The sequence below is a fragment of the Coregonus clupeaformis genome, unplaced genomic scaffold (assembly GCF_020615455.1).
Source record: "Coregonus clupeaformis isolate EN_2021a unplaced genomic scaffold, ASM2061545v1 scaf1764, whole genome shotgun sequence".
In the NCBI taxonomy this organism is placed as follows: domain Eukaryota; kingdom Metazoa; phylum Chordata; class Actinopteri; order Salmoniformes; family Salmonidae; genus Coregonus; species Coregonus clupeaformis.
In genome coordinates, this window is record NW_025535218.1 from 11,163 (window position 1) to 24,397 (window position 13,235).

The following is a 13,235-nucleotide window of genomic DNA, read 5'->3' on the forward strand; positions in this document are numbered from 1 at the left end:
CCCATTGAGCATGTTAGGGATTCTCTGGATTGACGTGTACGACAGCGTGTTCCAGTTCCCGGCAATATCCAGCAGAGTATACTTTTTGTTTATGAACGTCAGGGTTGAGGTCAATTCCATTTAAATTCCAGTCAATTCAGGAACTACACTGAAATTCCAATTCCAATTCTCTTAAATGTTTTTCAATTAGGAAAATGTGTAATTTAATCTGGTTTAGTTTCTGGAATTGACTGGAATTTAAAATGGAATTAACCACAACCCTGATGACCAATGAACAAATAATACATGCTGTATCCCCCAAAAAATCACTAGAGGGAAACATTGCCTGGTATGTCTTACCATGAGAATGGACCTATCGTCTTACCTGACGATATGGAATAGCATGATTACAAGAATGTGGGATTCTGTGTACAGCACTTTAAAATGAAAGTGAATGTGATCTCTAAAGCAAACGGGATATTGTTTGAAGAAATTCTATTGGGTATGATGTCCATGGATGCCACACAAGGAAGCAGAGTTGACCTGAAAAATCGAAAGTGAAACTATCTGAGAAACACTGTCAAAACATTGGAGGCAGAACAAGTAGGTTAATTACGAGAGAAAGGTAAAAACAATGTAAAAATATTTTAGCAACTTTTCCACAGCCAGTCAGTTGCACCACATTTGGATCTATAAGGCATAGATTTTAGTTTTTCTATAGTAGTAACTATACAGTACTGTATTTATTGTTGTTACTATCTATATGTATGTTTTGCTTTCTCTCAGTCCTGTCAAATTAACGCTGTACAGCTGCTATGGTGATCAGGGTTGACTTTCATTCAGTTAGTTCAGTAAAAATGAAAAGTCTTCATAATAAATGATGGGAGATTTGAATTAAATTATTCCCTGAATTGACCCCAGCCCTGGTGGTGACTATACAAATAACTCTCTATAGAGGGGAGAAGATGGAGTTTAGTTCAGTAAAAAGGAAAAGGTTTGTGTTGTTCAGTGACACCTTGTATACTTTGTATACATTATGATATCATACTTTGTACTCAAATTAGCACACTTAAGGCTTGATTCAATCAGTAGAGAATATATGTGTTGTACTTCACGTTTAAAGATAATTTCTGATTGAGCCGACATATTCAGCGTTTACCGTGAATGCAGTCTCTCAACTGCGGGAACATTGCCTTTGTCAACCGCCCTATAAAGCGGATCTTCAGCGCTACGGATTGAATTAAGCCTTAGTCAATCATCTTTTTGGGGGAATAAATCATGGAAACATACGTGAGTAAATAATCATTTGAGTTGGGAGATTTTAGAAAAGAAAACCTCTCTATGTCTACATCTTCAATATGTTTTTTCCCCAATAAATATATTATTGCTGTATGTGTACAACACATATAGCCTAACCAGTACAGCCGAAGAGGATAGGCCACCCCTCTCTCTGAGCTGGGTTCCTCTCCAGGTTTCTTCCTTGATGGGAGTTTTTCCGAAGCCTCTGTGCTCTCACTTCTGCTTCGCTTGCACTTTGGGGTCTAGGCTGGGTTACTGTAAAGCACTTTGTGATAACTACTGATGTATAAAGGTCTTTATAAATACATTTGATTGATTGATATCATCTGTTTACAAATTGGTGTCAAATGTGTGTCCGTTAGCAGAGCCATGCCAGCGAAGTCGGTGCAGTTCAGCGGTTGGGAGGCTGTGGTTGAGAAGCAGAGTGTCCTGAAACCTGGTCAGGCACCGCGGGGCAGACAAGGCTATACCATGTACCATGGAACCCACCGTGACAGAGCCCGAGCCATCATCACAGGGGGGTTCCAACCCTCGGCGGGGGGCACGTTGGGCCCGGGGGTCTACTGCAGCCGGGACATAGCCAAGGCACAGGGCTACCCCAGTGGTTGCCCCTCTGTGGAACACGTGGTACTGCAGCTGAAGGTCCGGGTGGGCCGCGTGAAGAAGATGGATGGGCAGAATGTAGCAATGTGGCACTCGTGGCAACAGAGCGGCTACGATACGGCCTGGCTGCCCTCCACCGTCAATGGGCGTGAGGAGGACTGCGTGAAAGACCCCAAGCGGGTGGCGGTGAACGGCATCGCGCACTGTGGCGACCCAGCCACGAAGCACGCCCTCGAGAAGCTCATCAGTCAGCAGAGACAGGGGCGGAGTCAAGTGGGCGGGGACACGAGCAGGGGATTGTGGCCGGGTGTAAGCGGTGCAAGAAGCAGACACCGATTGGCCACTCTCTGGAGGTGTGTTGGGGGTGTGGCGCCACAGTATGCCCGTTTATGGACAAACATGTCTGCAAAAAGAGCAGTTGAAAGTGACAGCTTCTAAATACTGGAGACTTTATGATGATGACATTACTGGTTCGTTCGACAATAAAAAAGGTTTGTGTGGGAATTAAATTAAGCTTTGTTGGTGACTTCATTATAGGTTTATTTGAAATCGGACGGCTCACTCATTGTCCCCCATGATGAAATCGGAGGGGGACTATGGATCTGTCTCCGTCCATTCGTACATTAGTACGTACAGTACGTACATTAGTTAGTCACACGCAAGGAGTCAATGAAATCCATTTGAGAAAAGGCCTAGGGAGAATCTCAATTGGGATTTGCTAAATTCCTCACGTCCTCTCCTCTGTCTTCTCCCCATCGAGGAGAAGACAGAGGTTGTGGTAACGTGGAAACATGCATGTATGAAATGAGACTCAGGCAAATAACGTTTACAGAGGAGGAATCCCATAATACATGTGTAAAGAGGTAAAAATAAATTGAGCTAGTTCTGCTAAACATTTTATAATTAAGTAGCATGTCGTTTTTAAGAGAAAAACAACAGCTCTTTCAAAGGGGGTGATGTGGATTTCTAAACTCTTCCGCGATAAGATACACCTGAGGATCATCCACCAGAGGAGGAAATTGATGAGAGGAGCAAACTCCTCCATTCACCTACAGTGTATTAACGAATTGACACACACGCGACCACTTAACGGTTTACAGTCACGGATGAGAGGAGGAAGGAGAATTCGAGGAGAGGACAGACTTTTTCCCAATTAAGAATATTCCTTTGTTACAAGAGGCCCTTGCTCTGGCTTGCGCTACTTAAAGTCCTACCTGTCACAGATTAAACATGGAATACAATTTTATTTTATTGTAGGATATTTACATACATTTTTGATCACTTAAATGATTGGTATTTACACATTGAATCCGACTGCTTATAATAGTGGTAGATACAGTGTGGGCGAGGGGATGGATGGAGTAAAGCACAGGAGTGTGAAGAAGGAATATGCTTTAATCAGCTCAACAAGGTAGTCCGCAGCAATGCGTAAACCACGATCCCAGGGCGACTTAAATGCGTACTGGGAACCAAACATACACGGGTAAATGTTCCTGGGGATAAAAATAATAAAATGCTCAACCGAGCATGCGAATACCTCCACAAAGAACAATCACACACAAAGACAAGGGGGGCAGAGGGAACACGTATACAGGTACTGATGAGGGGATATGAACCAGGTGTGTGTAATAAACAAGACAAAACAATTTGAATGATGAGATGAGGAGCGGCAGTGGCTAGAAGGCCGGTGACGACGAACGCAGAAGCCTGCCCGAACAAGGAGATTAGGCAGCTTCGGAGGAATTCGTGACATACAGTATCTCCGAAGGACTGTTCCGGCTAGGGGTTAGGCAAACTTACTCCTTATCTCATGTTTCGGGCAAATGTGGATTTAGGCCGGGATTCAATCCGCTTAAACACGCTTGACATTTAAAGGTAATTTCCGATTGAGCGGTCATCTGCAGAATTTATCGTTAATTCGATCTCTGCATACGTCAAGGAAAATTCCTTTAAACACCGCATCGTCGGCTTTCCAGTGCGCTGCGCTATAAATGGAACTGGACTGAACTGCTAGTGATTTAGCGTTAGGTTTGTATGCTTAACTCAACATTTGTGTTACTCTTAGACCAACCTTGACTCTAAAAAGCAAATATTAAAGAAACACTAAAGTCCAGAAAGTGAGCCTACTTCGGTTGATATCAGGCTGCTCTGTCAAGTCAAAAGAATTTGGAAATAGCACACACACACACACACACACACACACACACACACACACACACACACACACACACACACACACACACACACAGTATGACTATGTCTGCCCAACCTGGTCTCAGAGCATTTTGTATTATTCTGTAAGTAAATCTGAAATTCAATTTAGTATGATATGTTGTGTTTCGTATGGTTCATAAGACAGATGGTTACTTAAGGCAAAAACTAAAGTACAGTGGTTGGTCGGGGTAGATAGGTGGGCGTATATGTCTAGTAACCCAAAGGTTGCAAGTTCAAATCTCATCACAGGCAACATTTCATCTACTTGCTACTTAGCATGTTAGCTAACCATTTCCCTAAACCTAACCCTTTTAGCTAACCCTAACCTTAACCCTTTTAGCTAACCATTCTCCTAACCCTTTAACCTAACTTCTAAACCTAACCCTGACCTTAACCCAAACCCTAACCCCTAGCCTAGCTAATGTTAACCAGGTAGCTAACGTTAGCCACCTAGCTAGAATTCGTAGCATAACATATTGTACGTTTTGCAAATTTGTAACATAATATTATTTGTAACATATCATATGAAATGGGTGATGGACAACCACAAATTAATACATAAGATATGAATTGAAACAGAATAATACGAAATGCTCTGAGACGAGGTTGGTCTGCCCCCAGAACCAAATCTAGTAGCTGGCCAGCATGCATGCACAATTTGGTTCTGGGTTCCGAGACTCCTCCCAGTTCTCCTCTGAATCATTCAGATGTTCATTGGCAAACTTCAGACGGCCCTGTATATGTGCTTTCTTGAGCAGGGGGACCTTGCGGGCGCTGCAGGATTTCAGTCCTTCACGGCGTAGTGTGTTACCAATTGTTTTCTTGGTGACTATGGTCCCAGCTGCTTTGAGATCATTGACAAGATCCTCCCGTGTAGTTCTGGGCTGATTCCTCACCGTTCTCATGATCATTGCAACTCCACGAGGCGAGATCTTGCATGGAGCCCCAGGCCGAAGGAGATTGACAGATTGACATTGTGTTTCTTCCATTTGCGAATAATTGCACCAACTGTTGTCACCTTCTCACCAAGCTGCTTGGCGATGTTCTTGTTGCCCATTCCAACCTTGTGTAGGTCTATAATCTTGTCCCTGACATCCTTGGAGAGCTCTTTGGTCTTGGCCATGGTGGAGAGTTTGGAATCTGATTGATTGATTGCTTCTGTGGACAGGTGTCTTTTATGCAGGTAACAAACTGAGATTAGGAGCACTCCCTTTAAGAGTGTGCTCCTAATCTCAGCTCGTTACCTGTATGAAAGACACCTGGGAGCCAGAAATCTTTCTGATTGAGAGGGGGTCAAATACTTATTTACCTCATTAAAATGCAAATCAATTTATAACATTTTTGACATGCGTTTTTCAGGATTTTTTTGTTGTTATTCTGTCTCTCACTGTTCAAATAAACCTAGCATTAAAATTATGGACTGATCATGTCTTTGTCAGTGGGCAAACGTACAAAATCAGCAGGGGATCAAATACTTTTTTCCCTCGCTGTACATGGGTTGCATGTTTCATCACAATATTGTTTTGAACGTTCGTTTTAGGACTGATGGCCAGCTGAATATTGACTCAATACATCCTCAATATGCGCTGATGAAGATTTGGTCTAAAGTACATTACTGTAGCTTGAAAACACGATGCCATTTCTACAGAAGGTAACTTATTAGTAGCAAAACCTTGTGTCTTCATTTTGATGTTGCCAGATTGACTTTAGTTGCAGTTTAACGTTAGCTAGCTAGCTAAGATCGAGAGGAGACCACCAAACTTTAGCTAGCTAAAGTTCGCATTTCTAGGAATTATTTACAAACTTGGCTAGCTAATGACAACATTGCCATCTTTCTAAAGTGAAGTCGATGACATGATGATAATGGCAGTTGTTTCCTACTAAATATTTGCCTACTTTAGCAATGTCATCGTATTTCGAAGCCACTATAGTGTAATTTAGGCGAAACAGTCATAGCTCCTGTTCAACGTCATTAGCCCCGTTTTACTTTTGGACATCAATGTGGCTGCGGCTTCTGTAGAACGTTGATAACAATGGCAACGACTCGACCGCGTGATGGAGGTGCAATCCATGAAAATGTAAGTACCAATTCAGATACAATTGTGATCAAGTTGCTTTTCTCACGCCACATACATTACAGATTACATTTACGGAGCTTGTCTCTCTCTCATTTACGGTCACTGTCTCTCTCTCAGGCACAGACCTATCAGGAAAAGTGATCTTCTACGGGCAGGGTTTTGTACTATTAGAGCCGAAGAAACACAACGAGTCTTCGACTGTCTGCCTGACTTACTTCACCGACCTTACTCTTTGGACCTCTCTCTTCTCTTCTACTGATGAATTTTGCTTTTTGTCCTTGTGTTTCATGGCTATTTACATAGTTTTGTTCACAAGCTACGTTGTTTTTCAATGTTTGAGTTTCAACTGCTAGGGAAGAGAAGACAAAGCTGCTACTAATCAGACTCTCAATTTCACAGGTAGTGGTGGGGAGTCGACTCCAAAAGCATCGATTCGTCGACTCCTTGCCCGTCGACTCCCGTTGTCGACTCCAATTTCTGGGTGTCAAGCTTGGCGAATCGACTCCTCGACTCCTAAAATTCAGTATTTTCTGCAACGGAGGAAACTATTGTCCGTAGTCTACTTCGAGAACATAAACTCTAGCATCTTTCACAGAAAATAAAGATAGAGCTAGCGAGGGAGAGAGGGAGATGGGAGGGGCAAAGCCAGGCATAGGTAGGTATGTTGGCCACCAGGCAGGCAGTCAGAACCGTGCATCGGTAATCAAAAGATGTAGGCTATAGGCTATCGCAATGCTGTATATCGCAATTTCTTGGCTTGCAATGTCTTGTGCAAGTTCACTAAAGTAGGTGCTTTCAATGAGTATGCTGAGCTATTCTACAAGCAACAGACCGAAGTCCAACACACACTAGCATTTTTCATAGCGAAAAGAAAGGGGCACAGGCGAGGGAGAGAGAGGATTGGGGCAGGCAGAGAGACAGTCAGAATCGTGGGCATAGGCTATACCGGTGGTTCCCAACCTTTATGGGTTACTGTACCACCAACTGAATTTTGCTCTGTCCGGAGTACCCCTGAAGTACCCCCTGGTGCATTTTACCAGTGGACCTATGATCTCATGAGTCTTCTCAAGTACCCCCTGTGGATATGCCAAGTACCCCCAGGGGTCCTAGTACCCCTGGTTGGGAACCACTGGGCTATACTGTATCTTGGTAATCTGTATCTAGCAATGCCTCATAAATTCATCAAAAGTATATTAATGTATATATTAGGCTATCAATGAGCATGGCTAAGCTGTTCTTCATAGTGCCAGTGAATTGAAGTTGAACATCCCCAAATGTATCAGTTTAATTAGGCCGAAATGTGCAATATAAGGTATTGCCTATTGTTTATTTAATGAAACCCTGGCTGACTGTTGATGTCCCAGGTCAGGGCTCTCCAACCATATTCCTGGAGAGCTACCTTCCTGTAGGTTTTTGCTCCAACATTTACATTTACATAATTTAGCAGACGCTCTTATCCAGAGCGACTTACAAATTGGTGCATTCAACTTATGATAGCAAGTGGGACAACCACTTTTATTTTTATTAAATTTTTTATGGGGGGTGGGGGAAGAAGGATTACTTTTATACTATTCCAGGTATTCTTTAAAGAGGTAGGGTTTCAAGTGTCTCCGGAAGGTGGTGAGTGACTCCACTGTCCTGGCGTCGTGGGGGAGCTTGTTCCACCATTGGGGTGCCAGAGCAGCGAATAGCTTTGACTGGGCTGAGCGGGAACTGTGCTTCCGTAGAGGTAAGGGAGCTAGCAGGCCAGAGGTGGATGAACGTAGTGCCCTCGTTTGGGTGTAGGGTCTGATCAGAGCCTGAAGGTAAGGAGGTGCCGTTCCCCTCACAGCTCCGTAGGCAAGCACCATGGTCTTGTAGTAGATGCGAGCCTCAACTGGAAGCCAGTGGAGTGTGCGGAGGAGCAGGGGTGACATGAGATAACTTGGGAAGGTTGAACACCAGACGGGCTGCAGCGTTCTGGATAAGTTGAAGGGGTTTAATGGCACAGGCAGGGAGCCCAGCCAACAGCGAGTTGCAGTAATCCAGACGGGGAGATGACAAGTGCCTGGATTAGGACCTGTGCCACTTTCTGTGTAAGGTAGGGTCGTACTCTGCGAATGTTGTAGAGCATGAACCTGCAGGATCGGGTCACCGCTTTGATGTTAGCGGAGAACGACAGGGTATAGTCCAGGGTCACGCCAGGGTTCTTTGCACTCTGGGAGGAGGACACAATGGAGTTGTCAACCGTGATGGCGAGATCATGGAGCGGGCAGTCCTTCCCGGGAGGAAGAGCAGCTCCGTCTTGCCGAGGTTCAGCTTGAGGGGGTGATCCGACAACCCCAGTTGTAACTAACCTGATTCAGCTTATCAACCAGCTAATTATTGAATCAGATGCGCTAGATTAGGGTTTGAGTGAAAACCTACAGGATGTTAGGTCTCCACGAACAGGGTAAGAGAGCCCTGTCCTAGGCAATAGATCTCAAAGCAGCATCCCCGCTAAACCTTTTGGAAATGGCAAGTTCACTTTCTCATCCATAAACACAGTCAAGTGCAAATAGGGTTCAGCAGCTGAAATCAGCAGGATGTGGGGCATTGTTATTAGGAAGGACGTCTACCATGGATGGATTGCTAAAATAATGATTATGATCACACTTGATCAATTTAAATATTATGGGGAGACCTATAGGCCTACATTTGGCAGCCACGCACGAGTTATCAGTGTAGCCTATTATTGTCTAGACATGCCGTTGAAATATCTTCACACTTACAATAAAAACTTCCAGGCTTCCGTCGTAAGATTCAATTCATTAAAAAAAGATTAATTTAAAAGAACAGGGGGCAGTTTGGAAAAACTCATCCTGTGTGAATCGTCCTCTGGAATAACGCACATGCTTGGATAATAAGTACAAAACCAACGTCTCTAGTAATACCCGCCCGAATAGGGCTATATCATGGTATAGAATAGGCTTTTCAGAGTAGAGTGCGCCACATCATCCCATGGGATATCACTGAAATATTCTACTTCCTACACATCTTCTTTCTATAGTCAAACAAAATAGGCATTTTACAGGCAAATAGGCAGCATCATGCTCATGTCAGTATTCTAGAATGCAAATTTAGTCTTCCTAGTAGGACTGCAATAATGAGATGGTGTGTATGTGTGTGCACATTCGTTTCAGCGTGTTTTGGGAGTTGAGCAAGAGTCGACTCCTTTCGACTCCAATCACAGGAGTCGGAGTCGACTCCAAAAATCCTGGAGTTGTGCACCACTACTCACAGGCACAAAAATGACTCAGTCACTTTACCATGGTAACCTCCCGCCTTTAAAGGGGCAGGTGAAATTTTTGTCTCATCTGTGATATTTTGGATAAAAGACTCAGGTCAGAAATGTTTTAATGAAATTAAACAGTATACCATATTACTTCTTACTAGTAATACATTTATTGTTTTAGAAACATCATAAATCATGCTCATCCTTTATTTTGGCTGGTAAAAAATCTGATTGGCTGGTAGATTTTCTTTTGGGGGGGAATATGTTTCTAAACACTTCTACGTGAATGTGGATGCTATGAATGAATGTGGATAATACTGAATGAATCGTGAATAATGATGAGTGAGAAAGGTATGAATTCACAAATATCATACCCCCAAGAATCTACAGTCTCTTCCTTTCTGGTTAGAATTTCCACGACAGGGTCCACCACCCTGCAGCACCCCAACCCAACACATCCCACTCAGCTTTAGGATCTTAGTGAAACATTCATTATTGGTTTCAGTTGTGTTAGGCCAATGCCAGAGTGACAACCAACCATATGGAAGGGCCAGGACTGAGCAGCCTAGCAGCTAGTGATTGCCTAAATAAGTATCTCAACTGCGTGGACATGTTTTCAATACAGACTCTTTCGTCGTACAGTATTCCATATAAGGCATCCAGACCTTATGAAAGTTGCACAGTATACCTTTAATCTGGTAATAAATAAAATCTAGTGATACATAACTTAACATTTCTGCCATCCATTGTGACATTGTTGGAGGATAACCAACCTTTCAATTAATGGCAATGCATTTCGTAGCCGCTATAAATGCTAGGTTACACAGTTTCTTCTGATAACAGTGTCAACGGTGTAGTGATGGTGTGGTGGGGAATCAGGCGCAGAAGCAGAGGTACAGTCCAACAAGACTTTACTAAGCAAAATAATCCACAAGCGGCAGGAGGCCAAACAGACGCGCACAGGCGTCAACACACGATCGCACGAAAACACAGTGCGCAAAACTCTCCTAAACAGAGGAGGACACTACGAATACTGGCGTACTGGAAAAATAACACAGCTACGCAACCATCTGACAAGCGACAATTACACACAACACTATACACACAAACAGGGAACTAAATAGGGTGCATAATGAGACCTAACACAAAACAGGTGTGGCTAACAGACAAAACTAATCAAACAGGAAACACAGAACATAGAACGGTGGCAGCTAGAATTCCGGAGACGACGAACGCCGAAGCCTGCCCGAACAAGGGGAGAGAGGCAGCCTCGGCCGAAACCGTGACAGTACCCCCCTTGACGCGCGGCTCCAGGCGCGCGCCGACTCGGCCTTGGGGACGACCCGGAGGCCGCGGCGCAGGGCGCGTCGGATACCCCCGATGGAATTCCGTCAGGAGCGACGGGTCCAAAATGTCTCTCCTCGGCACCCAGCACCGCTCCTCCGGACCGTACCCCTCCCACTCCACTAGATACTGAAGACCCCCCCTCCGACGTCTAGAATCCAAGATGGATCTCACGGTGTACGCCGGTGCCCCCTCGATGTCCAACGGGGGCGGAGGGGTCTCCAAGATCTCATGTTCTTGGAGTGGGCCCGCTACCACCGGCCTGAGAAGGGACACATGGAACGAGGGGTTAATACACTTATACTCCACTGGTAACTGTAATCTATAACATACCTCGTTCAACCTTCTCAGGACTTTAAATGGCCCTACAAACCGCCGACCCAGTTTCCGACAGGGCAGGCGGAGGGGCAGGTTTCTGGTAGAGAGCCAGACTCGATCTCCAGGTGCGTACACAGGCCCCTCACTGCGGTGTAGGTCGGCGCTCGTCTTCTGTCGACGTATGGCACGCTGCAGATGGACGTGTGCAGCGTTCCACGTCTCCTCCGAGCGCCGCACCCACTCATCCACAGCGGGGGCCTCGATCTGGCTCTCATGCCATGGTGCCAGAACCGGCTGGTACCCTAAAACACACTGAAAAGGGGTTAGTTGGGTGGGGGAGTGGCGGAGAGAGTTCTGTGCCATCTCGGCCCAGGGCACATATCTCGCCCACTCCTCCGGCCGGTCCCGGCAGTATGTTCTGAGAAACCTGCCCACATCCTGGTTTACGCGTTCCACCTGCCCATTACTCTCCGGGTGGTAACCCGAGGTGAGGCTCACCGAGACCCCCAACCGCTCCATAAAAGCTCTCCAGACTCTGGAGGTGAATTGGGGACCCCGGTCAGCCACAATGTCCTCGGGCACCCCGTAGTGCCGGAACACATGAGTGAATAGTGCTTCGGCGGTCTGTAGGGCAGTAGGAAGACCCGGCATGGGGAGCAAACGACAGGCCTTAGAGAACCGGTCCACAACGACCAGGAGTGTAGTATTCCCTTGAGAGAGGGGAAGGTCAGTTATAAAATCCACCGAGAGGTGGGACCATGGTCGTTGTGGAACGGGCAGGGGCAGTAACTTACCCCTAGGCAGATGTCTAGGCGCCTTACACTGGGCGCACACCGAGCAGGAGGAAACATAAACCCTCACATCCCTGGCCAACGTGGGCCACCAATATTTGGCACTAAGACAGTGCACTGTCCGGCCGATACCCGGATGTCCAGAGGAGGGTGACGTGTGAGCCCAATAGATCAATCGATCCCGACACTCGAGCGGAACATACTTCCGACCCTCCGGGCATTGTGGTGGACTAGGGTCGGTGCGTAATGCCCGCTCGAGCTCAGAATCGAGCTCCCACACCACCGGTGCCACTAGACACGACTCCGGCAGTATGGGAGTGGGCTCCACGGACCTCTCCTCCCCGTCATACCGCCGAGACAGCGCATCTGCCTTACCGTTTTGTGACCCAGGGATGTAGGTGATCTTAAAAGAGAAATGGGTCAAAAACATACTCCATCTAGCCTGTCGAGGGTTCAGCCTCCTCGCTGCCCGGATGTACTCCAGGTTACGGTGGTCCGTCAAAATGAGGAAAGGGTGTTGAGCCCCCTCAAGCCAGTGCCTCCACACCTTAAGGGCCTGTACCACAGCTAACAGCTCCCTGTCCCCTACGTCATAATTACGCTCCGCCGGGCTGAGCTTCTTGGAATAGAAGGCACAGGGGCGGAGTTTAGGTGGCGCGCCTGACCGTTGTGAAAGCACGGCGCCAATACCGGCCTCAGACGCGTCCACCTCTACCTGAAATGGTAAAGAGGATCCGGATGCGCCAGCACGGAGCCGAGGTGAACAGGTCCTTCAGCTTCTCAAACGCCCTGTCCGCCTCGACTGACCACTGCAGACGCACGGGCCCCCCTTAAGAGAGACGTGATGGGAGCTGCCACTTGCCCAAAAACCCCGGATAAACCTCCGGTAGTAATTCGCAAACCCCAAAAACTGCTGCACCTCTTTCACAGTAGTTGGTGTTTGCCAATTACGCACGGCTGACACTCGGTCTACCTCCATCTTCACCCCTGACGCAGACAACTGATACCCCCAAAAAAGGAAATCGACTCCTGGAAAAACAGACACTTCTCTGCCTTCACATACAGGTCGTGCTCCACCAGCCTCCGCAACACCCTGCGCACCAGGGCCACATGCTCGACACGGGTAGGTGAGTACACGAGAATGTCATCTATGTACACCACGACTCCCTGTCCCTGCATGTCCCTGAAGATCTCATCCACGAATGATTGGAAAACTGACGGAGCATTCATCAACCCGTATGGCATGACTAGATACTCGTAATGGCCCGAGGTGGTACTAAAGGCTGTTTTCCATTCATCATCCTTCCTGATGCGCACCAAGTTATGCGCGCTCCTGAGATCTAATTTCGTGAAGAA

General features: G+C 46.3%; 1 pseudogene; it reads left to right on the plus strand.

The window, feature by feature from the left end:
- Positions 1-329: 329 nt before the first annotated feature.
- LOC123487519 lies at positions 330-2,376 on the plus strand (annotated as a pseudogene).
- The last annotated feature ends 10,859 nt before the right edge of the window (positions 2,377-13,235 follow it).